Below are 24,771 nucleotides of genomic sequence, written 5' to 3'. Positions count from 1 at the left end.
TCTCCATCGAGCGTAAAATGTATGTAAAATGTTAATTGCGTCCTCTAGATTTTTTTTTAAAATAAAAAAGTTATGTCGGCTCTAGAAGGTCATAGAAAAACATTTTTGTTTTTTAAATTACTGAAATAATGTCAGCAACTTCTTTCTTTAACAGTCATTTTCATAGAATAAAAACTGAAATAGTCATTTTAAAAAAACATACCCAAAAAGATGTGATTTGTTCAGTCATTTTTTATCCTTAAAAATCGTTAAAATTTTATAACAGCATGATAATACAACTCTTTAAGAAGAAAATACATCGAAAATCGTTACTATGGGATCATCTGCTGAGAAGATCAAGCCAATTTTCGAGAGCGCCTTTTTTCAAAGAATCTCGGAAAAAAAATATTTTTAAATTTTTCAAAAACGTACCTTTTTGGCTTGGCGGGCTATTCTTGCAGTAAATAGCAAGTATAGGAACATAAATGTAAACGAGTTATAGAAGAAGAGAAACGAGAAGATTTTTAACGGTTTTTCGATATATCTCGAAAAGTAAGAAAGCAATCGATACTTACAAAAAATCAGTAGATAGATCTTTTTAAAACCTACAACTTTCTTATTTAAAATTTTTCGATCGGTTCGATTTTTTTGGCCATGTTCGTTATTTTGGATCGAGTTTAAACTCAATTTAAAATTTAATTTCCTATACGGTCATATTTTTTTCCAGATAATAATTTATGCAAATTTAACATTAGGCCGTCACAGAATGCTTGGACTAAGTGTATTCACAAAGTGTCAGCGAGATAAATAGGCGCATTATTTTAAATTTTAGTTAAAAGGGAATAATTTTATACGACTTAAGTCAAAAACGCTTAAAACGCTGTACTGTAACTTCTTCCGCGCTTATATTTTCGTTTTTGGGACTATAACGTGTTCACAGAGCGTTATCCGGCTAAATAAGAGTATTGTTCTAAATTTTTATTAAAATGGCGAGGAGTAATTTTAAGTTACAGAAGCCAAACTTGAAACGCTTTACTCGCTTCTATTGAACCACGGTCTTTACCGAGTATCTTGTGCTGTCCACATGGTGCAAATAATTAAGTTGTGCTGGCGTTCTAAACTAGATCAAAGTGAAAGTTTAATGTTAAATTATTATTTACGATAAAATAGTATTTATCGTCTCATCTAGCCGTGATCGTCTAGTGGTTAGGACCCTACGTTGTGGCCGTAGTAACCCAGGTTCGAATCCTGGTCACGGCATGAGACTTTTTTTTAGGAAAGAGAAAGATTATTTGATTCCTTCTTTGTTGGCCGAACTTTGAACAGGTGCAACTTATTTGTTTGGTACAAAAATTGTATACAAAAGAAAGTAGCTAAAACATAGAACAAATTGAATAAGTTTAAAACAAACAGTTTCTCCTTTTTCCGTTTTTTTTTAAAGCAGCAGCGTTTGGTACGTCAGGGTCTTTCCTATTTGCCTTCGATTGTAAATATTTACTATAGGTAGGTACATATTTTTCAGAAGAATGTTGAAATTTTATTCATTAAGGAAAATAGTTTTTCTTCAGCTGTAATCAAGTACAGTTAGTTTTATTTTTGGCATACCTGATAGTTCATTGAAACACCGTAGAGATTCCAAATTATCCATCGTAAGAAATACAAAAGTTGCGTTGCGGAATTGGGAATTTAAAGATAAAAATTTAAAAAAATATATTTATAGTTTTTTCTCATCGCATTTAAAAAACTCGTACACTTTTTGCGATACAAATAGTTTTAGAAATGTTTTCGATTTATTGAACTTTGTGATAATTTTGCTTTAAACCAAAAAATAATAATTATAAAATATTTTTCTAATAAAATGGAATCAAAACTTTCCAAAATAGTCATTCTGGGAAGATTATTCAAACCTTTTTACTTTTTTATTTAAAAAAACTTAAACACTGTAACAGAAAAATTAAGTAATTTTGCTCTAATGATTCTCTATATGACTCTCGGGATTATCTGGTAGCATTTATGTTTCCTAATTTAAGTACATCCTGTACAACATTTTACATAAAGAATGTTCCCAATTTTAACCACGAACATTCAGAAATCTATCTCTCTAATTAGTAAAAGTAATGAGATTGCTATATAACTTTATTTTTAAACTCCTCCGTTTTTCAGATTCAGAATGTTGTTTAAAAAAAAAGAAATGGTTTAGATCAAATCAGTGGCGTAGTATTCTTTTTTTCTAATTTTTCAAACGAAAATGACCACTAGACTTTTTTGTACACCTTCTATCGTTTTGATATAAATTAACAATTTATAAAGATAATACGTTTAGATAAATTAATGTAGAATTTATTTAAATAATTTTCCAAAATATTTTCAAAACGGCGTCCCTGCGCCCCAATACACATTTAATTACGTCTTTGTATATATTTCAGATTCTCTTAAATATTATTGTACTCTGATGAATTTGCTGATTGAAAACATCAACACCCTGTATCTCAGAAACACGGTCGTAAATATTCAATTAAGAAGTTCTCAATTGTGGACGAGGAAAAAACTCCACTTCTGAGGTGTAATAATTATCTAACACCCTGTATAATTCTGAATTTATCTAAACATGTCACCTTTATAAATTGCCACATTACCAAAATTGTAAAAGCTATGCAAAAATTCAGGAGACCATTTGCATTCAAAATAATGACAAATACAAAACATTATTTATCTGTTCCCACTATAGTAAATACACTATTAATACATTGTTTTTAAGGAGGTAAGTGGAAGTTGCTATAGACAATGGGAGGTAAGTATTGAAATGAACACACTGTATCTCAAGACACGACACCGAGTAATAGCAGAGAAAAATTCATGAAATTATAATGTAGACTATAAGAAAGACATAAATTACTTTTAAAGAAAAATAAAAATCTCATTTCATAGTTATTTCATATCAAAATTAAAATAGTATCATTCAAAATTTAACTAATACATTTTAAACGAGAAGCATGTTAAGAAAATAAAGTTTAGGATTGAAGTGGAAGCATGAAAGTAAAAGAAAAATACCACAAGAAGGGCCAATTTAACAATTTTACAATTAAATAAACGTTAAATAAATTAGTACAAAAGAAAATTCGAATATTATAGGATCAGAAAAACACATAGGCTAGAAGTTTATTATAAAAAATTGTCATGCAGAATGTCATATAAAAATTCTTGTAAACAAGTTTTAAGATGTTAAAAATTTACTACGCAGTTACAAAATATAAATTACGCCGTAATTTAATTAAAATAAAATTACATCACAATATGTTGGAGAAAGTGCGCAGTTAGAAAACAATATCATGGATACAAGTGACCAATAACAAAAGGACAAATCAGAAAATTTACCTTGTAACGGAAAACAACAGAGCATCGTTGGGAAGTAAACAAGTTGGAAGAGAAACAAGTTGGTCCCAGACACAGGTGAGGGGTGCATGTTATCCCGTAGCTCCCCAAATAACATCGTAGAAAACGAGGGAACAACCAATTCACACACAAAAACCATCTTCAAGAGACGAGTACAGCTGTCAAACCACGACTAAAAGTGAGGTTAGAGTGACGATTGAACATTCCAATGCAGAGATTATGGAAACGTAAGTCCAGTTGCCTAAGCATATTCTCCAAAACATAAATTAAAGTGTTGCGAATTCGAAGTAAAAACATTTTGTGAAATTGAAAACTTCATTTCAAACCGTAGACAATGTCAGTGGATAAAAATTAAAATGATATTTTTGAACATTTCATAGTATAAGGATTAGTTTAGTTTCTGTGTTCTTAATATAAGTGAGTTTGTTTCGTAAAACATTTAAAACAGTATTAATTGGTTAACCAAACATTTTCTAAATCATGTTAGGTAGAGTTAAGAAATTTATCAGTTATTAAGTCATGTAAAAGTCCATAACAAATCTAGTTTCTGTGTTTCTTAAAAATATTGTTCGGAATTTAAGGATGAATAATTAATAAATGTCATATTGTGAAAACAGTTAAAATGTTTGCTTTCATTCAGTGCTTCTTACTCAAATAAATAGTAATGGGAAATTTAAATAACATTGAACCGCTTCTCTGAGGTAAGAACTTATGCTGGTAATTTGAATAAGAGTTTTTTTTTTAGGGACAGTGTAGCATTGATAACTAAACATTCCTATCTAACTGCACTGTTCATGTTATTCATGCAAGGTAAAGCTGCCGGAGGAGAGATTAGCAAAACCAAGATAAGAAAGTACAATTCGTTCAAATTTGTCATTGTAATTGCTTAGTCTATCATGAGAACCAACATCCAATAAAAAAATTTGATTTCAACACAAATTATATTCTACACAACAAAAGGCGCCCAAACGAATATTTAATCATTACACATTATAAAAATCATATACTGTATCACATAACAAATACATAAAACAAAATACACTAAATAAAATCACTTCACAAATATAACTAAAATCAAAAATTATAACTTAAATATTAAAATTATAGTATTTTATGAACAAATAAATATTTGATGAACACTACATTTTGTAACATTTATAAAATCTGGATAATTATTCCCCTCGCGTTTACTAATTGTCACATATTTCTTAAAATGATTTGACCGCTCCATTTCAGTCACCGGAGGCTCAATATTATCTGACCGATGCATTAAAACAGCACGATGCGACGTACTACTAGAACTTGGAGTTGAAATGTCACTGTAAAGAATCCTGTTGGCTATTTCATTTTTGTTACTTAAACTGTCAGCAACATAACTTTCTGCAATTGTGGCTGATTTCCACCCACCATGTCTCTTGATTGCTAAGACATCAACTCTTGTATTAGCCAGTAACGTTGCCGATGTTCTTCGGAATGAATGGCCTGTATATGTTTCAGGATGTTCTAGTTTCAAAAACTGTGCAATCTTATTAGGAATCATAGAAAGGGTATTCTTGCCTACTCGTTAGTTGCAATATCTACCTGCTTGATAGCGCATAAAAAAGCGTGAAATTTTAATATCCAATCTAATTTTGAAACAGAACCTAGACGAGAAGTTATTGTAAACGTACGTGACATACCATTTTTAGAATCTGGAATTGTAACTACAATAATGTCATCGAAATTTTTTAAATTGACGTTGTCCAAAGTAAGTTTGCATAACTCATCAGAATGGCATGCTCCTGCAATGCCTAAGACCGTCACTACCTTAATTGACAAATATTTGTTATCGAATGTCTGAACGAGAAAATCGTTCACTTTTTCTCTTGTAAAAACGTTTGACATTTTAGCTGTATAGCCACCATTCTTACGTTTCAAAAATGTGCTCAGCTCGGTATTTTGGTATATCCACGTTCTCCTCTATGCAAATAGTCGACTTAATTATTGAGTATTCACTCCACAAACTCGAAATATGCTAGCAGTGATATTTCAGAAACACCAGTATTTTTGTTCTGGCACCATTCTTTGAGATTTCTATATGCTTGTCCGTAGCGCACTTTCGACTTCTCGGGCAATAAAAATTCGCAGGCAGCACCTTCTTTCTATTAATTCATTTAAAAATAATAATTCAAAACCAGCAAAATTACAACTTTTATATAGATTTGTTTATAAACACCTTAGAAACGACAAAATCCAAACAACCAAGGCGACTTTGCAAGGTTTCGAATAATGTCAAAATGAATTGATTAAGAAATGTCATAAAATAAAACCTAATCTTTATTTCATGAACCATAAAGAACTGTGGGAACAGATAAAATGTGATACACCACGCAGCAGTTAGTATAACTTTGTCTCGGACTCTATTGCCAGCCCTCGCTCCGCTTGGGCGCAAAATCGTCCTCGACTGATAAATAATATCTCCTTTATGGTGAAATAACTATATATTTTCTAATGGGGTGTCTTCACAACTTCATTTTTTCACATTGAATGCCATTTTATTCATATACTGTATAAACAAAATTTCTTTTCCATAACTTAACTTGTTGAGAAGATATTCTGAGACATTTTTCTAATATAAACCTTATCTCAAAAACGGTTGGAATTTAAAAAAGTGTTATTATTTTTATTTACTCTATTTCTTCTATTCCTGCATTTTCGTGGTTAAAATTCAAGATATCTGTAGAAGTTTACTTATGGAAACGACCCTATTCCACTTGAGAAACCCCGTTACTTCCAGCCGGTACAAATATAAAATATTAATCTCACACAAAGACATATTACAAGTAATAACTTGAAATCACAATATTTTATTAAACAATGGAATCCGGTGGTCATTAATTTTTAATATTTTCAAAGCTAGTAGCGGTCACCTGCTCTTTCAAGCTCGGATTGTTCCACTTGGTCAATTTTGCATACAATATAATTTACATACGTTTCTGAATGCTATTATAAGTTATTTAACGTTTCGAAATTTAGTTCACATCGATTTATAGGCATATCGCTTTGTGGGCTTATCGTTCGCCTCATTAATTGTATGACATAATCCTCGACGCATTTCTTATTGTTACTTTTCAACGCCACCGCTGGCGAGATAATTTATACTGATTGATTTTTCCATTAGTTTCGCTATAAATTACCAACGATAAGTATACGCTTCCTGGACAGAGGTTCAATAGATTGAGTTCGAAATTGACCGTATGAAGAGGCTAAAAATACATTTATGAGTATTTTAACTTGTGAGAATTATAAAAGTTGAATATATTTCGTACCAAAATCGTCACTGCCCGGAAATATAAAATTGGCGAGTATTACTTCATAAACATGAATTGTAAAATTCAATATAATTTAAAAAGGGGTAACATTGTAATGCTGATATTCCCAGGTGTTTTGCCCATTTGTCTTCATGATCAATGTTTTTTGAAAGATATTTAATTCACCACTAAATTGTTGAAGAACAATTTGCCTGACTTGATATCGAAGTTGATCGGTATTCCTATCATTTACAGAAACACATTTCCTTTTTTAAAAATGCATCCCTCAATGTTTGACAATAGAGTTAATTTAAATAAAAAAATGTACTGAAATGTGATTAATTTTTTTTGTTGGCCTAATGAAGAAGATACAGAACACTTGAAATTAGTAGTTACGTATTTTTTAACTACAACATTCATCTGTAGGTTTATTGTGAACTTCCATGATCTTAGAGAAAAATTAGACTTCCAGTTAAGCTCAACATTTTAAATGACGCTTCTCCTTATAATTTCTAGCATCCGGTTTTTCTGTTCATCACAGATAATGGCACCTTTAAAATGGTCACACTTACTCAGATGTTTCCACAGTCTTGAGTCAGTAATTCCAATTAAGAAGTTTTACTGTATTCCTTATCAATCGACAACTTAGATTCAGTATGTCTAATACTTCGATAGGTCTTTTAGTAACTTCATAACTTGCTTGACTTTGTCCAGAGGTTTCTGGTTCTAACCATTATTTTTGAGACTTTAACCTGTTTTTTCTCGAGATCTGGATAACATACCGACTAGCATTAGTTCTTCAGGAGAAAATTGCTTTAGTACTGGGTGACTGTCGAAGTAAATAAAAATTATTTGCTTTTTTTACGTCTCTTTTTAATAAGTTCGTTGCACAGTGTACAGTAGTCATATTTTCTGTCTGGAAGTCTCCAATTTTTAACCTTAACCTCATATATCCCAGCTCCGACTACTGTCTATCTTTGAGTAGAAGATTGGCATTCGCAACATGTTCTATTCCTAAATCCTTCTTTCTTATATAATCTACAAGGAGATCAAAATATATTTACATTAGATATTACATTTATGGACATATTCCTTAACAATAACTGAACATTCAACATTATTTTATGGACGCTGATGGGCATTTCAAACATTATTCATTTCAAAGCTTTATTTTTTAATTTACCTCGCTCAAGAATTGAACATTTCTTTTTAATCGAGTTTTCACTTAGTAAGCAATACTTACAAAAAATTCTTGAAATTTTTAGAGCACGTTGTACATACTCATTCATTAAATTTAAATCAAATTATTTTCCATTTATTTAGTATTTCTTATACATACTACCTTTTACAATTGTGACTGTACTATGGCAGTAAAATAAAACGTCAGAACCTAATTTTAAATACAACTGTGGTCATCATAAATGTATATTTCGTTTTGAAAGCTATAAAAAATTTATTTACTGTATTTTGCCACCTGCCTTTTGTAAAAAATAAATCACCTAAAAAATTTTATATGCTTCTCAAAAGTGGTTCATTATAAATAATAAAACGACACAAATCATAGACAATTTCCCAGTGATTCTTTTCCTGTAGTAAAAATATTTTCAATTGTCAGTTTAACATCACTGCTATTAATGTAATAACATTATTTGCCTAAGACGAGTTCTACATTAAATATTTTTTTTTACCTAACTGTTCAAGAAATTATACAGATTTCGTTAAAATCCAACATTTTGTTTCACTGGCTGGTGAATGGTAAACATTTTTAAGACATTTTATTCAACCAATCGGCAATCGCATTATCTTGAGCGTGGAGGCAACGATTGGTTTTTGTTCATTGTAAACCAAATTTAGGGATTTTTAGTTGATAGTGTCCAACGCGCAATGTTGGTTGCCTATGCTTGGCGCTCAAGTGTCTTGTAATCATTTACGAAGATTTTATATCCTATATTTACAAATTAGCTAATTTATTGATCAAATTTAAGGCTACTAATTTCTGAAAAAATATTCAAGCAAAATTACTTTATACCAGACTCGATTACAGTGAAATATATACAGGGTGTTTCTGAAATAACTGCGTTCCTTGAAGACAGTGATAGAGGACAACAAATTGAGCAACTAATGGTCTAAATGTTTCTGTTGTCGAGAAAATTTATAGAGAATCAAGAAACCTAAACTACAAAATTAATTTGATACATACAGGGTGATGAGTAAACACCGGACACGCCAAATATTATATTTTTAAATGGAACACCCTGTATATTTTTAAACATATGGATTTCTGATAAAATTCTATATACGGCAATATAAACAGTTTAACATTTTAGTGCGGGGTTGCCAAGTTATGTCGAAAATTCTTCAAATTTTGGAAAAAACATGACCTCGAAGAAGTTGTACTACTACTAACACTTGGAGCAAAAATATTTGACATTGGTATAGGCAAATATTACACAAAAACTCCTAGGTATATATCGATATTTTATACAGGGCATTTTTTATAATACGATCATTTTAAGAAAGTTCAAACTTGATTTTCTAAAATTTTTCAAATGGAACACCCTGTATTTTATTGTTCTATTTTATTCACATATCGGTCCACTTCAACTTTTATTAAGCATGTTCTATATCTAAAATTGTTAGCTTTTAATATATGGCAACATTTCTGAAAAAACTTAATTTTTATTATTTTATAGAATGTCATAAATAAATATTAACTAATAAAATTAACACAAAATAGAATGATAAATTATGAACTAACAAGTTGACCCAATGTGACAGTTTTTTCCAAAGCCATTTCGTGCGACCGAAAATAATAAATATTTTTCCATAAATGTTGCTATATCTTAAAAACTAACAACTTTAGGCGTAGAACATACATAATAAAAGTTGAAGTAGACTGATATGTGAATAAAATAGAACAATAAATGCCCTGTATAAAATATCGATATTAGCTAATATAAGTGTCTTTGCCTAACATTTGACTATAACTCTGCCAAATATTTTTGCTCCAAGTATTAATAGTTGAAAGTTAATACAACTGTTTCGAGGTCATGTTTTTTCCAAAATTCGAAGAATTTTTTACATAACTTGGCAACCCCGCACTAAAATGTTAAACTGTTTATATTGCCGTATACAGAATTTTCTCGGAAATTCATATGTTTAAAAATATACAGGGTGTTCCATTTAAAAAATGTTATATTTGGCGTGTCCCGTTTTTACTCATCGCCCTGTGTGTTTCAAATTAATTTTATCCTTTAGGTTTTTTAATTCTGTACAACTTTTATATAAGTCTTACGGGATTAACAATTTACATTTTATCACTGCCTACAACAGTACTTCTAAATTCGCGGGGGGACTTTTAAGCAGTTGCCGTTAATTAACTAATAAAGCAACATAGACTATTAGCCTGTCAGGAGAAAATTGTACGGCAGTGTATGCAAGTAAGTTCAGCTCCACACAATTAACCTCCTATTCATAAAGTAAATAACGAACATTTATAAGCGTTTCCAATTTGTATAAGCTAACAAACGACAATTGATTTCATATCAGGCATCTAATTAACTCGAGTAATAGCAACATTCAATTAATTTGCATTGAATTGAATGCAACACAAACGCACTCCAACTTACAATGCCGGTGATTGTGTGCAATTGAGCGTAAGTATATAATAAATACGTGCAGGCCTGTTATCATAAGTGTCAGCCACATCGTAACGACTGTTTTATTAAGTCGAGTCGGGGCAGATTAACTGTCACTGTCCGTCAGTCTGGGCGGTTTGTTAGATTCGGATCGAGTTTGTTATGTAATATTTATGCGTTCGGGAAGAGACGAGGCGTTTAGGAATATTGTTCATGTCGCCTCACGATTGGGGCACAGAAAAGAGCCAAGGATAAAATTGTTTGCTAATAATATTGTGGGAAATAACTACCCTGTGGACTATAGCCCTGTTCAGCTTTGATTTACACCCGCTGTATCTAGTCAAATAGCTAAGATCATTCGTCAATAGAATCAGATATAAAATTGTTGTAGAAATCTTTTAAAATTGTAGCTCTTATTACTGCGTTACTATATTTCAGAGTACAACTTTATATAATATAATTGTTGTAACATCTTACTAAGATAAATCATTTATAGGATAGTTATTTATTAATAGTTAACTTAAAATATCATATACACGGTGTCCCATAATTAATTGGATATTAGCCAAGGGGTTATAGCTGGCATCAAAATAGAGCGTTTGCAAAATGTCTCGTTTTCGTTCTACAGGGCGTTTCATCAACTTTCTTTCTTGAAAGTTGTTCAACGGATTTCGATGAAATGTGGTACAGAAGAATCCCTCTTAGATGGAACACTCTGTATATATTCTTGAACAAAAATAAACAAACGGCATTGAATTTCACCAGCTACCACCCCTTAACTATTGTCCAATATACGGGACACCCTGTATATGGAAACGTTAAGAATAATTTCTTTGGGACATACAAATACTTAAATAAACATACACAAATTTTATATGTATGTTACATTTTCTGGTTATCTTAGTTTCCAAATAGAAAATCGACCAAAATTTTGTATTAATCAATGTTAAAAAAGTAACTTTTTTACCTGTCAACTGCATAATATGAGGCAAGGCGGAAGCAACTGATTTTAACTCTGCTATTCTCTGAAAAAAAAGTAACAATAAAATAACCAACTTCCAATACGTAACACGCGATAAAATTACAATTACAATAAGAGTTCATTAAATTATATATTCAAATTTATAGGTAAAACTGCGCTGCACAAACAAGTTAAGTAAATCATTGCAATATATTTCCTTTGTATTTAACATGGGGAGATATTCTAAAACATGCAGATATATGTAGATCAGGATATTAACATATATTACTGCGCATGTGTAAAATACAAGCAGCAGAACAGTGTAGTTAAAAATCCAACAAACACTAATAAACCTAACGACCCTGTTTGTATCCAACTGTGCTGAAAGTCGCTTTCATAAATCAGATTCCGAGACTACCATCTCTTAACATAATGTCATCTTCACCGTTAGCCGTATAACTTCTACGCCTCTACTTTTATAACTTCATAATTTACATCATCGTATTTTTGAGTCTTTAGCCTGTACTTTTATATCACCGGAATGAATTGATTAGCTCCACATGACCGTATTAGAATAAAGGGGCTATCAATTAAACTCGTTGAAATTAAAATTCTATTTTATTTATGAGTACTGTTTCTCCATCAGGCTATTTAAAATAAAGAGTGTTGTGGATTTTTTAAATACTTATCCACCAATTAAGAAATATAAATTCGGCGGGTTCTTTTTGAATGCCTCATAAATATGATTTCCTGTCTTCGATGTAATATCCTCCAAAACGTTTTTACATAAATGAGATTTATTAGATACTGGTTATTTTAAAATACCTCAAGTCGTAATAGCATGTTTTGGAGAATACCGAGAAAATTGTCAGTAATGTTTCATTTTGTTAAAGAAACTCATTTATTATAACCGAGAAAATCACTATTTTTCTATTTGTTCTTCGTTTATAATACAGAACATGGTAATTCAATATTTCCTAAAAATTGGAATGGATTTTTATTTTCGTGGATAGTTGTTAAGTTTAATTACAAATTATTTACATGTAAGCTGCAAAATCTCACATATACTGCACATTTATTAATTACCAGACGCGAGTATGGCTTATAAGGGTTTTATGCTTCACAAATTTACAGTTTTTTGTATATATGCTGTTGGTCTTTCGTTATATTTTTTATTTGTTATTAGTTGCTATTATTAGAATTATATTTAAAAATACCTTTTTTCCGGAAAAATAGACTGAAAAATTCTTAACTCATTTTGTTGAAAAATCTTGAGCTGAAAATTCTATATATTTTTGTTTAAGATGAAAATGAAACTGTCAATATTATGATTTTCTCAATTGAAACACTAACACTAAATAAATATGCATGAATTTGTATGCCAATTAATTTCAAGGGGACGTAAAAATATTTAGAAAATTAAAATAAAATGACAACCCTGAAAACACCAGTCAAAAAGAAAATGGGGACAAAATTGCTTAAACAGGCAACCATTTTTCAAAATAATTTAACAACGAATGAATCATTATTCACGTTATACCTAAGCTACTCTGGTGAATTGTATGTGTTTATTGACGTGTCTTTTTTTGAGGAAAAAAAAGATTTAAAGTAAGTATAGTAGGTATAGAAGAGACTATGATTGCTCGAAATAGTCGTCAGTACGACATAAAAGACAATTTTTTACATTTTTTGACAACCATGACAAAAAAGTAGGTATAACTTTATATCGCTTTATATCTATATACAGCGTGGTAAAAAAGTTCTGCATAAAATTCATATTTTCGTTAAACAATTTTTTTTTCGAAAAACAGTGAGACCCGTCTAGTTTTATTTGATCCAGGGCACCTTGTTATGTCGAAAATTTTTTTTTCGATAATCCACTTACGGCAGCGATGACATAATTTTTTTTTTAAATGAGAACGCATATTTTTTTCGTTCGAAATTGAAGACAGTGATAATTAAACAACGGTGTGAAAATTTCGATGTCTGACATAACAATTTTTTTTAGAAAAATGCACCTTAAGTTCTTATAAGTGATAATTGTCTAGTTACACTATTAATGGTTCCGAAAAGGACAAAGTTGACAAAATTACATTTCAAACGAGTAAAATTACACTAATGTTTGTGTAAGTCTAGCGAAATTGTTCGAATTGCCCACCCTGTACCATTTGGCATTGTCCTAAGCGTGTGTAAACGCCGCCTACACTTCGTTCAAGCATTCCCGGGTCGATTTGATTTATTTCAAAACGAATACGGTTTTTAAGTTCTTCCAAATCACCTGGTCTGTTTGTGTACACACGCGATTTCAAATAGCCCCACAAAAATTAGTCTAGATGTGTTAAATTAGGCGAACGCGGAGGCCATTCGATTGTTCCGCGTCAACCGATCCACCGGCCAGTAAACGTGTTATTCAAGTACTCCCGTACTTGCACTCCATAATGGGGCGGTGCACCATCCTGCTGAAACCAAATTCTTTCCTCAGAGGAATATCAGGATCCTCGTTGTTCGGGAATAACTCTGTTAAGCTTGGGACCAAATCGAACCGCAGGAAATCCAAATAGCGAGCAGCAGTTAAATTTTCCTCGAAAAAATACGGGCCTAAAATACGACGCCCTATTATTCCCGCCCAAACGTTCACCATTCGGGGGTGCTGATGATCTACTTCTTGCACCTAGTGCGGGTTTTCCTTAGACCAATACCGGCAGTTATGTCGATGCACCGATCCATTAAGATAAAAAGTAGCCTCGTCCGAAAAAATTACGTTCTTGAAGAAGTCGGGGTCTCCGTTACATCGATGCATTAAATCTTCACAAAAGTGGAGACGGCGGTCTGGGTCGTCCTCAGTCAATGCATGTATTAAGCGACCCTTATAGGGGTGAAATATCTCTTTTTTGAGAAAGTTCACCACAGTTACATGTGAAATATCATTGTTCAATGCAATCGACCTTGTACTAGAATGAGGGTTGTCCTGGAGCTCCACCAGGATATTCAATCTAGTTTCATCATCTACTCTAGGACGACTCGCACGAGGAGCATCTTTCACACTACCAGTTTCTTTAAACCTTGCCAGTACCCTACTAACCGTAGATTGCGTAATTGTTGGTCTGTCGGGGTACGTTGCATTAAATAATTGGCAAGCTTCTTGATGGGTTCGTAACTTATCGCCGAAATCATCCTCAAAATATCAATTCTTTCGCGTTCACTAAGTTTTGCCATTTCGAATTAAACGATTTCACCAAAGAATGTTAAATCGGTACTGATTTTTAGTCTTCAGATCATCTACTCCTTTCAAGTAAACATTACTTTGGATCTTTTTTTTTTGAGGAATTTATCGGCAAACTCGAAGACAAAAAGTCGACCTTAATTTGCTACATACTATTTGGATTTTGTGCGGTTGAACTTGGTTCTAAATTTTGCAGTTTAATCAGGATCCTGACAATATCTGATGAATAATTCCGCAAATATTACATAACACCAGTTGCAACTTAAATTATCTGAAATGCTTTCTGCCGACTTAATTCTTTTCTAAGACATTTGATCCGTAAACAGCAAATTATTGCATTAAAGAACTTAAGGTGCATTTTTCTAAAAAAAAATTGTTATGTAAGACATCGAAATTTTCACACCGTTGTTTAGATAATTATCACTGCCATCAATTTCGAACGAAAAAAATATGCGTTGTCATTTAAAAAAAAAATTATGTCATCGCTGCCGTAAGTGGATTATAGAAAAAAAAAATTTCTACATAACAAGGTGCCCTGGATCAAATAAAAATTGTTTAACGAAAATATGAATTTTATGCAGAACTATTTTAAGAGCGTCCTATTAGAAAAAATGTCGGTAATGTTATAGGTCTGTCAAACATGGCTAAAAAAAATAGAAAATTGACAATTTCTATTTACTAATTGATTGTGATTTTTTAAAATCCGAACTGGAAAAAAAATGAATTTTGTTTCATCATTTTGGGAAGCAGTTTATTTAAGTTGGACATCACAATTCAGTAAATAAAGATGTATATATCACCTAAATCACTCACACAGGTCTCAAATCATTTAAATTATTTTTATGGTAATGGTCATTTTGATTCCAGGATTCCGTTGTCGAGCGGTGGCGCAACCTTTCTGGGACTCCTTGCATTTGTATTTGCTGATAAATAAAACTACAAACTATTTTGAGGAAAAACGGGAGGACATTTTACAAAGGGTATACCTTTTTGAGGTATTCATAAAGTCTCTAAAACTCTAAAATATATAAAGAGTTTGCGGTACTGATGACAGTTAAGATAACATTGCGAGTCCACTTTGTTCAAGAGCAGAACTTTGCTATAAAAAACGATTCTTAATCACATCTGCTTTTATAATGGTTTACATTAAATGGAACCTGTTATATCCTCGGTTATCATGGAATGCTTTGTTTTAATGGTCAGTTTAATTGCTGAAACTGTACACCATACATGATTTTTGTTAAGCTTTAATGTTTTCATAGAATTTATTAAGCCGGGAGGATCAGCTAGTCCCGTAGCATTCGAGGTGGGTTCGACTAAAAAGTTATTTAATGCCTCGCGCGAAAAGAGAACCGCAAAAAAGGAAAGTAAAAGCAGACTGACGTGGTTGCCACTTACGTATGAAAAATGTGATCCAATATATTTCATCACTCTAGTCGCACTTAAACCTAATTATAATAATACTGTTTAAAAGGAATTAATGCGTAAATACAAACAATATCGACTCACTAATTCGTAAGACCGGGTGCCAGCTAAACCTGATCGCAATAATGAGTGTGTGTAATTCACCCCAATTTGAATATGCAAGGCATCGGGTTCCAGTCGAACCAGTTCGTCGCACATGATCTGCAATACGCTTTTATAAAGGAAGACATGTAAGGGTGGGAATGTTTTTCATTCTACTTCTTCAGTCAAACACCTGAAGCCTATTACTGTCTCGCGCACGCCTTTGCCGGAGGATACTACGTTTGTTAAAAGAAATTAAAGTTGGTCAAAGTTTTAAATCATTAAATAAAACATTTAAAAAAATTTCTCATAGTCCAGACGGTATCTGTTTCAAAATAACCATATTTGGGTGAATCGTATATCCACGGAGATTTTTGGCTTTTTGGCTTTCAAATACCACTAGAAATGAAAATTTTTCTACGCGCATAAAAAAGCGTGGACTTAACTTTTTGCGGCACAGTATGTTAAAAAAAATCGAAAAATGTAATATTTTTCTTCCTATTTAATTATGTATCTTTTCAAGAGTTGATTTTAGGCGAAAATGGAAGAGGAAAAAAATGTTTGTAATTAATTTTTTTACAAAATATGACTACATACAAATCAAATGAATCATGATTATTATTGTAAAAATCGAAAAAATCGCCAAAAATGTGGTTAAAAACCATTACTTTTTAGGGATTTTTTTTGGAGTCTTTAAATTGGGTATTAGGACCTTCATAATTGATGCAAGAAAACTTCATTGTTATGTAGAATCTTCACACCAAAATTTAATCAAAATCGGTTCGATAGATTTTGCATAATAATTTTGCAATCCAGATTTTGAAAAAAAAATTGCAAATTTTCAAAATTTTGCACCACAAAAACCAAGGCCCTTAGATACTTGAAAATTTAATAACATATCGAAGGGCTCTCAAGCTTACAAACGCTTTTTGAAACATTCGAATCCGTCAATTATGAGAACTCTGACGCTTGATTAAACATTTGTCGATAAAAAATTAGCGTAACTGTGATTATATAATTCATTAGAAATTTAGCCAATAGCAATTACAAATTTTACGTAGTTACTATGTATTGATAAGCGATTATACTCTTGACGACGTGGTATAACCGTTTTGGTGTTTCGCCTCCTCCAACAATATTGTTCTATTGTTCACATTGCAATGTGAACTATGTCATGGTAACGATAGTTTTAACATTTGTCAATAAACGTAAAAAAAAAAATGGAACGCTTCGGTTCAAGCTCTGAATTATATAATCAGTTATAATATCACAAGAGCATAGAAAATATTCGATTATACTTCCGAGTCACGAGACGTATTCTGCGAAACACCACGACAGCGTAGCTAGAGTGGTGTTTTAAGGATATACGTCGAGTGAGGAGGTTAGTATAATCGAATATTTTCATTTGCTCGAGTGGTATTCGATACGATTATGTAATTCAGAGCTTGAACCGAAGCGTTCCATTTTTTTTTGACGTTTATTGACAAATGATAAAACTATCGTTACCATGACATAGTTCACATTGTTGGAGGAGGCGAAACACCAAAACTGTTATATCACGTCGTCAAGAGTATAATCGCTTATCAATACATAATAATTACGTAAAATTTGTAATTGCTATTGGCTAAATTTCTAATGAATTATATAATCGTATCGAATACCACTCGAGCAAACGAAAATATTCGAGTATACTAACCTCCTCACTCGACGTATATCCTTAAAACACGTGTTTCGCAGAATACGTTTCGTGACTCGGAAGTATAATCGAATATTTTCTATGCTCTTGTGATATTATAACTTAATATACGACCAAATCAAATTTTTTAAAGCAGGTTTTAAAAGTTATTGGAAAGTCGTTTCTTTAAAAAAAAAACAGATCGATTGGTCAATTAATTACGTAGCTACAGCCGATCAAAGTATAATTCAAATTTTATTTATTGTTTAAAATATGAGCAAATGAGAAATTAACTCATTACATTACTAATTTTCGACATATTTTAACAATAATTGTTGTTTAAACAATTTTAGAATATTTAAATAAATTTGTTTTTGATCATTGATAATCAGTATATAAGTTTATAAAATTACCTTTGATACAATAAAAAAATAAAATTAATAATTAAAGGAAGTTTAAAGATAAATAATAATTATCGGACTGTTGAAAGACCAATAATGATTAACGATACGCATTTGAAAAGACGCTAATTGTTTTTTTAAATCGCGCGACTTCGATTTCGAAAAAGTCATCAAAATCGGACCTCTAGACGCTGATGTTAAAAATTTTTAAACGCGTCGCGGTTTTGAACTAACCGATTCAATTTCGAGCAGGCCCAAGCGGCCGCGCTCTCTGCTTCCCCTACCACTACCACCCGTACGATTTTCTTCAATTTCTCGCTTGGATAAATAATTTTAAACACGTTTTTAAAGTAGGTTGCCAATAAAGAAAAGTATTGCAAACTTAGACCTGGTAAGTACTCGGAATACAAAAGGTATTTTTTGAAAAATTAGTCCGGGTGTCCCAGTATATTTAGTGTAAATGACAGTTAACTTTGATCGGCTATAACTACGTAATTAATTGACCAATCGATCTGTTTTTTTTTAAAGAAGCGGCTTTCAAATAACTTTTAAAACCTCCTTTAAAAAATTTGATTTGATTGAATATTCACAAAGTTATTCTAATTGTTTATAAGTACAAAAATTCGACCAATGTTTAAACAAGCGTCGGAGTTCTCCTAATTGACGGATTCGAATTTTTCAAAAAGCGTTTGAAAGCTTGAGAGACCTTCTATATGTGATTAAATTTTCAACTATCTAAGGGCCTTGGTTTTTGCTGTGCAAAATTTTGGAAATTGCAATTTTTGTTTCAAAATTTGTATTGCAAAATTATTATGCAAAACCTATTAAACCGATTTTGATGAAATTTGGTGTGAAGATTTTACATAACATGAAGTTTCCTTGAGCCAAGTATGAAGGTTCCTATACCCAACTTAAAGATCCCAAAAAAACCCTAAAAAGTAATGTTTTTTAAATCAATTTTTTGCGATTTTTTCGATTTTTACAATAATAATGATTTATTCGATTTGTAACTAGTCATACTTTATAAAAAATTTAATTAAAAACATTTTTTTCCTCTTCTATTTTCGCCTAAAATCAACTCTTTAAAAAATACATAATTAAATAGGAAGAAAAATATGACATTTTCGAATTTTTTTAACATATTGTGCCGCCTAAAGTTAAGTCCACGTTTTTTTTATGCGCATAGAAAAATTTTCATTTCTAGTGATATTTGAAAGTTAAAAGCCAAAAATCTCCGTGGATATACGATTCACCCAAACCAAAACAGATACCGCCTAGTCTATTAATGTTTGTACAATTATTATAAACTAGCGCTCGACAAGTTAACGGAAAAAGAAGTGTTAAAAATGTGTGCGAAATTTGATATTTTCAAGAAAGCAGAAACATATACATCTTTTTACTTTTTACTATAGTAAATAAATGGCCCCAAAATATCCAACATATATATTGTTAACAAAATTTATATACTCGTTTAACACTTTGATGACAAGTATTATAATAATGTAACTCGATCAATTATTTTCCAGAGAATGTCCGATCAACTTATGACTAATGTAACTTTGACGTTCTAATTATTGTTTTTACTTATGATCATAACTTTTTAATGAAAATAGATAGAGAAAAATTTTTGAAATACAAGTTTATCGGAAAAATATGTTATTTTTAAATATGGAAAAATACAGGTATGTTCCTGGAAAAAAAATATTTCATGACGCCATCAACCCAATTTTCGAAATATCTAAAAGTTTAATTTTTGGTTCAAAATGCACTTCAATCCATGCCGCTTGAACTCCATACTTCAAATTGTCAGTAACATTTTTCGTTACCCTGTTATAACAAAATCGTTCTACACGGTGCGTGAGTTTTTTGAGTGTAGTTCTCTTTGATTGTTGTTTGTTATCTTGCATTGAGCAAATTGACTTTATAGTTAATGATTGTGTCATTGTTATTTATTTGTTATATATTTGTATAAATTCTTATTGTGAATTTTATTGTATTTACTTGACGTTTTCCATGCATTGTATTATGTCTCAGGAGAAATAAAGCATATTATTATTATCATTGGGGCGTCGAGTTTGGGACACCCTGTACACAAAAAAATACTTTAATTTTTTAAAACATAATGTAATCATAAATAATCGATGCTATTTCTTATGTCATTGGAAATTAATTTAAAAATCATAACTAAATCTAAAGTTTTTTTTACTAATCAAAAACCAACGGTAGTAAACACCCACATTACAAAGTTGTGCCCTGTGTTTGAGATGCGCAGTGGCAAAAAAGTGGGGTGGGGACTATAATTTTGCTATGGGTTACTTGCTGTTTTTAAAGATCGAAAAATGTCCTGACACGATGGCGCAGTTCTAATATGAAATGTCTTGACAATAAAATAGAAAAACCCATTATTTTTTTATTACTTGGCGACAAATCGATGCAGGTAGTCATTCTCTTAAATCTATGAATGTATTTTGCTCAAAAATTTGGTCCCTGAAATAGTTAATGTTTCGAAATTTAATGAGACTCATTTGTCCAACAAGAAAACGTGAAATAATAGTAGTAGCAACAAAAAAATAACTGAAATCCCAACGTACTTGAACATTAAACGGTGGTTAAACGCGTGAAATAATGTTAAAAATTTTCAAGGAATGTATGAAGTAGATATCCATAATTAATAGCCGCGTATGGTAGTTTTCTGTAAATGTATTAATGTCGCGGAGAATTTATAGCGTTTAAATTACGAATTTGTAAATATAATTAGGGAACAAGTCTTCATCCAGCATTTCATGTTTTTAGCCGTAAATTACCAACCTGGACAGTCAACAGGTTTGCTTCCTATGGTGGAGAAAATGTTCACGTTATAACCAGTTGAGTAACCTCCCACATACATACAGAACTATAAAAATGGAAAATGTTTCAATCAAATGCTGCACTTCAAATACGGCCGAGCTATAATCAAGCGGGATGAATAATTATCTATAATTTTAATGATTTTATGTAAGTACTTACAGAGCGGAAACTAAAATGGAATAAAATAAAATCTGATGATAATTATTAATAAATTGTATAACTACAGGGTGTCACTATATTAGATTAATAGATGTAATCAATTTCTCTCAATATATTATGGCTTTGCTAGTTTTAACAATTTGGTAAGCGCTGTCTAGTCTTAAATTGGGGTTAAATTTTTGGGGGTGGATAGAGGTTAGAAGTTGAAAGGAAGCTAACGTGAACCATGAATTTAAGGATTCAAAATCGTCTTTTTAAATTCATTGGCTATAAAGACGGTGCGTATTTTGCTATTGGATTACCTCAAAATCAGCTTTTACCTCGTTTCTCTCAGCGAATTCTTTAGAAGATCGTCGCAAAATGTCCTGTTTGATGTTTCTTTATAAACTTGTTCATTATATTGTTGACTGTACTGAAATCTTACATTTGTATCGCGTCAATCGAATGTATTTTATCTTTCAATGATCACAACTAATGTCAGAATGTATTCAGCTCTTCAAAACACGTGTAATTTATCTAATCAAATTCATGGATTTACTAACATTTTTAGCTATAGCGCTGCATCTTTAAAAAAATTAGGACAATATTAAGTACGTACTGGGTGTTTCAGGATTAAGTCGACAAACTTTAAGAAGATATTCCTCATAAAAAAAATAAGAAAAAAATCAAGTATAAATTTTTTTCCAGAGACGCTTCATTTTCGAAATATAGGACGTTAAAGATTTTTAAAAAAAATCGAATTTTTTAAATAACTTCTAAATGAAGAAGGCTATTTAAGCCAAATTTGGCATGATACATCTTATAAGATACTATTTTTCCATAGAAGTAGAAGCCCTGCAAGCAACCAGTGGCGGAGTTACGAGGACTCACTCATTAAATTATAAAAAAAATAATACGGCCCTACTGAAAATAAAAAATGATGCCGTTTTTAGATAGAACAGTTTGTTATTGACAAAAAGTGTACATTAACTTTTTTCCTGACTCTTATAGTTTCATGCCAAAATTGATTTTTCGGAAGGGTGCTTCTGGATTCTGTCGATAAACTGTAGGAAGACGTTCCTCATAAAACCTAAAAAAATATAGTAGTTTATAACGTATATTAGGCTAACTTTAAATTATTTTAAATAAAGGATAGGTTTCTGTAGTTAAATTTTGAAAATATAAGATTTTAGTGTAGGTCATGGCATCTAGTGTTCGTCGGTTTTATGAATTTAATACACGGTACGAAAAAGAACGGGAAAAAACAGATAGGGAAAAAAGGTTCTCCTTTTTCGCTGGCACGATAAACAGGCGATCGATTCGAAGTTAATAGGAGATTGGTGAAGTTATAGATATATCGTTAAATAATAACGGATTTTCACCAACTTCACAGTAGAAGACTGTATTTTGGTATATATGTGTTGGATTGATTGGTCTTCTTGTCCAATATGGGATGCGGTTAGGCGACAATGAAAAAACATCTCGGTGCATAGGGAAATTCGTACCTGAGCTGTTTTTTTTTGGTTAAGAAGTTATACTTCATAAAGTTCTCCAGGAGTCCTATAGAGATTTACGCTTGCGTCATTTTATCCCTGGTTATCGAGGGATAAAATCGAGTAAATAGTCATAGTCACGCTGTTCGAGGACAGGGCACCTCCACTAGAAAAATCCTACGTAGATGGACCTTGATAACGGCGTGAAAAAGCTGGTGGAAAACTGAGAAGCCTTGAATGTAGCGACGATAAGTACCACATAGTGGATTAATTTATTCTTTTGAACACCTTAGTGTCTATGATTTATTAAACCTGTCCAAATACACGATTTCACATTATCGAAATACCCAATATACCGTACGATATTTTCTCCCACGAACACAGGCTTTACATTAGTTAAGCTCTTTTTTTATACCTAGTTATTACATATATTTTTTTTGTGTAAACTTAGTGTACCTCCGTAAACTAATGTACTACTGTTCCTTAAATTTACATTAAATATTTAATATTTGTATTTACGTCCTTTCATTTGTTTGAACCACTCAAACCCTTTTGCTGTAAACTTTAGTGATTTTATCAGTTTGGGGGTATATGGCTTATAGAAAATCACTTGGCGCCCTTGACTATGAATTAAAATTCATTAATAAAACATATTTTGTGAACTCTGAATCCACCCCGACTCCACTGTAGCTTAGTCGAGGCCTAACCCTGTTTCGTAACAACGCAAAACTTACGTAACAACCTATTAAAATTGGTCTTAGTCTCGAGTATGTATGAGTCAAATAAGCCTTTTTGTCTCCCCTTCCCTTGGGTTTAACCAATAGTATTAAAATTATTTAGGAGATGCTTCGTTTTTGAGATATAGGGTGTTTTTTTTAAAAAAAAAATTATGATGAAAACAATAGAAATATTTAAATACCTAACATCTAATGTGACTATGTCGTAATGCGACAACGTAACGACGCTTGCAATACTCCTAAATGTTCTCAGGCGGTTTGTAGTCACTTCATTTACTTGTGTTGAGTACTTTTAAATAAGATGGCAAACAATACATGAAAATCAATTTTGCCATGAAACTATAAGAGTTAGGCAAAAAAGTTAATGTACACTTTTTGTCAATAACAAACTGTTCTATCTAAAAACAGCATCATTTTTTATTTTCAGTAGAGCCGTATTATTTTTTTTATAATTTAATGTGATGAATTTTTTTAAAAATCTTTAACGCCCTATATTTCGAAAATGAAGTTTCTGGAAAAAAATTTGTACTTGATTTTTTTCTTATTTTTTATGAGGAATATATCCTTAAAGTTTGTCGACTTAATCCTGAAACACTCTGTATATGTATATGTAAATACAAGAAATTGTACCTAGTAAATTTCTGAACTGAATACAATCCTGTTAAATTCGTACATTTCCCGCCGTTACTTAATTACAGCCAGAACTGAAATTATTATAACTTAAATATATTACTAATTCATTCCCCCCAAAAAGAGGATTAATTAACTATAACTGATTTATGATCATAAAATGATGTGATAACATCAGGCTTTTGATTGATTAATTTACAAGATAGTACTAATTGAGTAGATGTAATTGTATACAAATTTGCAGTTGCAGGAAAATGTTTTATCAATTTGTAGCCTTAAGATATGCTGTGTAGTATTTAATGGATTATCTAATGCATAATTAATTTGCATAATATAATTATGCCATTAATACAAAAATTTCTTTTCCATTGACTTCAAATTAATCTGCTTAATGCGATGCTTTGGATTGTACAGGGATTCTCACAGGAAATGACAACTCAGGTAACTTTTTTATTTTTGATTTTAGCAAAAAGGTCTGGTATGAAAGGTTTCGTATAAATGATTTTTTGAAGACTTAAAAAGTCGTTTTTAGGAAAATCAAAGCAATAGAGTATGCGAGTAAATTTTTTTGGTATCAAAAAAGTGTCACGTTTGCTTTAATATTTTTCCCTAAATCAGACTACATAATTTATACCACTATAGATATTTCAATGTACAGGATCAGCATATAAAAATGTTAGATTCGACTATAATTTAAATATGAATTTGGAACTGATTTCTAAGCATAATTTATCGTTTTTATAAAAACATCTGTATTATAAAGGGTTGTATAACCAAAACATAAGCTTCAGATATTGCGATAATTTGTCAATTATTTGCTAAATGTATATAATATGTATATAAATGCAAATATGATGTAA

The 24,771-nt window shown here is 31.3% G+C and overlaps 1 non-coding gene across 1 annotated transcript; it reads left to right on the top strand.

Annotated features, from left to right (window-relative positions):
* The first annotated feature begins 1,167 nt into the window (after positions 1-1,167).
* Trnah-gug lies at positions 1,168-1,239 on the top strand. The gene has a single exon. It is a non-coding gene; the product is annotated as a tRNA-His (tRNA).
* Positions 1,240-24,771: the final 23,532 nt, after the last annotated feature.

Source organism: Anoplophora glabripennis, unplaced genomic scaffold, assembly GCF_000390285.2.
Source record: "Anoplophora glabripennis isolate ALB-LARVAE unplaced genomic scaffold, Agla_2.0 scaffold161, whole genome shotgun sequence".
In the NCBI taxonomy this organism is placed as follows: Eukaryota; Metazoa; Arthropoda; class Insecta; order Coleoptera; family Cerambycidae; genus Anoplophora; species Anoplophora glabripennis.
This window is presented reverse-complemented; position numbering and strand designations above follow the sequence as displayed.